Genomic DNA, 3,275 nt, shown 5'->3' on the forward strand with positions numbered 1-3,275 from the left:
ACTCTCATTCACTGCTGGTGAGAATGCAAATGACTATGGCCACTTGAAGAGTAGCTTCATAGTTTTCTGAAAACTAAACAAACTCTTAGCATACAATTTAGCAACAGTCCTCCTTAGTATAATCCAAATATGTTGAAAACTTACATCTAAATAAAAACTTGCATGTGTATGCACCTAACAGTTTATTCATAATTTCCATACTCAGAAGAAACTAAAATGCCCCTCAGTAGGTAAATGGATAAATCAACTGTGATACATCTGTAAAATGGAATATTATTCATGGATAAAAAGAAAGGAGCTATTGAGCCATGAAAAGTCATTGAGGAAATTTAAAAGCATATGACTAAGTGAAAGAAAGCAATCAGAAAAATCTACTTACCGTATCATTCCAACTATATGACATTCTAGAAAAGGCAAAACTATAGAGACAATAAATGTACTAGTGAGTATCAGGGGTTTGTGTAGAGGGAGAAATGAGTAGGTAGGGAATAAGGTATTTTTAGGGCAGTGAAACTATCTTGTAGGATACTACAATAGTGGATACATGTCATAATAGAGTTGTCAAAACTCACAGAACATGCAACACCAAGAGTGAATTCTAAGGCAAACTACGGACTTTGGGTGATAATGATGTGTTAATGTTAGTGGGTCAAATGTGACAAATGTACCACTCTGGTGAGTGTATCAGGGTAAGAGATATGTGGGAACTGTCTGCTTTCCATTAAATTTTGCTGTCAACTTAAAGGGGTGAAAAAATAGACAAGTTTCACATTTAAATCTTAAGGGAATGCATTTTACAGGTATTACTCTTCAAAACTATTTCAAAATGTATGCTGGCTTAAGCTATGAACTTGGAGAATTTATGCATTTAATAGAATGAGGTAGAAACTCGATGTATATATTAGAAGCATCAGTATTTAACACAATTATACAATTACCAAAATTAAAACTGCATGTAATACATCAATTTTAAAAATTTATACAACTACTATTAAAGTCAAATTAGTATTATTAGCCAAAATCAGGCATTAAGAATCTGGTAAAATCAGTGAAGTAAAATAGAGAGAATGGTATCATAGCAAGTCATCTCTATATAACCCCGTACTTAAATGTTACATGAGTATAGACATATGTGGGTGTGTATGAGTTTATGTGTATATGTATTTACATACATAAAGTCAAGGAACCAATCAAGTTCTTAGAAACTAGGACTGACTGTATTATTACTTCAAAAATGGAATCCATGAAAATTTATTATTCAGTTTATAAAATCAATGGGAAGAACACTAAACCAAACTTGGAAAACATATAAGAAGTAAGGTCAAATCCCAGAGGAATCATCATCTAAAGAAGTCACTACTTCTTTAGCTACTTTTGTGCTTTGGTTCTAGACATCACCCTTGACACAAACTCCAAATAATCCAATTGTGTGTGTGTGTGTGTGTGTGTGTGTGTGTGTGTGTCACTTGCTCTAGATTTAAAATGCTGAATAAGAATCCAAATGAAAATAATTGAAGGATGACACTTTAGTCCCCAGATTAGTGTGTGAGGAGAATGGAGAGGGCTGTACAAAAGAACAGATGTCCTAGGAATGACGCATCGCAATGGCTAATGAACAGAGGAGTGGAGACCAAGAGCCTAATTTAATAGCTTGGTTCTCACCATCTCAAAAGTCTTCTTAAATATATTACAGTGGGAGATTTCACTGAAACTACTTTTTAAAACAAAACAGGAAGCAGCTATGGTTCACAATTTATTATCATCGAACAATGGACAATATAGACAAGAATATTCCAAATATGAAATATTATTTTAAAACCAGAAGACTCATTTTCTGCATGGCCTGTTCTACTAGGTTTAATGTATTTGAGGGTTCCTAGGGCAACTGCGAGTTGCCCCAGGGGTCTCAAAGGCATTATTGAGGGGCAGAGTGGGCATGGTTCCAGACCTGTGTACTAATTAGAACAGTTCTTTTACATTTTTTGACATTGGAAGCCTCCATAAAATAGTTCTTACAAAAGGGTTTTGGAGCCCCAAATATTGAAAATCAATGATGTATAAAACAGCACCTTCTAAACTTAAACTCTTAAAAAACAATAATATGTATAAATGTATTTTGTTCTTCAAGGAAAATGATCTTTTTTTTTTTCATGTGAGCTACTTTTGAGCAAGGACTTAATACGGAACAGATACTTTGCTAGCACTTTCTGTAAGCTATTTAATTAAAATAAGAGTTCAACTGTTTCTTTTAAAGATAGGAATACACACACGCACACACACACATACACACACACACATACACACACATATACGAAGAGAGACAGATTGAGAGACCCTTCAAAATTCAGTTTTGTGTATACAACCTCTTTGGATGTTTTGTTTTGGCCAGTTAATTTTTCTCCAGCCAAACATTCTGGTCTATACTAATCCATAAAAGCTTGCCACAGTTGGGCAGAACAGCAGGAGGCTCAATAGACTAGTGGGACCAGTAGAATGCCCCCTACTGTGTTTATACAGGTGAAAAATCTCAGCATAGGACTCTGTCAGCAAGTCTGTTTTCTTTAAAGGTGCACTGAATGCTTTGGAGTTTCTGTATCAGATATAATTTTAAAAGGCCCACATATACTCCAGCCAAGATAAAAAATAAATAAATAAATGTTTACAGTATTCCCCTTACTGGCAACAAACTGTTCTCACTTCTTCTTAACAGTTGTGAATCACTCATACTTAGTCTACAGCTTTCTCAGCAAAAGAAATTAAAAGGTACATGGAGTGTAAAGAATGTCTTCCTATTTCATGTTTTCTTTAGCTGCAATCCTCGTAATCAGCCACTATCCCGATGTTGATTTCCCAAAGTCTACATTTCTATGCACTTTAAACCCTGGCATCAATTCTTTTTGGTTTAATCACTGCTTTCGTCTTTACCTCCTTCCTAATTCTGGATAATAACAAGTGCTTTACCCATTCTTTTATCTTTGGTGTTATAGCTCCGTTCACAGTTCCAGTGAAAAGGTTTCCAACTTTCCAGATTGATGTCCATGATCTGACTCCCAATTCCAATCCCTTATGCTTCAAGAAAATTAAAAATATTTACCATATATTTTTTCTCATAATAAAAGCTGCTTTATCTCTTGTTTTTAGCTCATCAGAGCCAGCAGACCTATAGAATACATGTGCACCTTTTGACTATCACCTTTCATGTTTCCTCTGTTACTCTGGGACACAAGTATGGTATCGAGGGACCCAGATGTCATTTTACAATAACTAGGATTCCA

Source organism: Hyaena hyaena, unplaced genomic scaffold (assembly GCF_003009895.1).
Source record: "Hyaena hyaena isolate Hyena2069 unplaced genomic scaffold, ASM300989v1 scaffold_1312, whole genome shotgun sequence".
In the NCBI taxonomy this organism is placed as follows: Eukaryota; Metazoa; Chordata; class Mammalia; order Carnivora; family Hyaenidae; genus Hyaena; species Hyaena hyaena.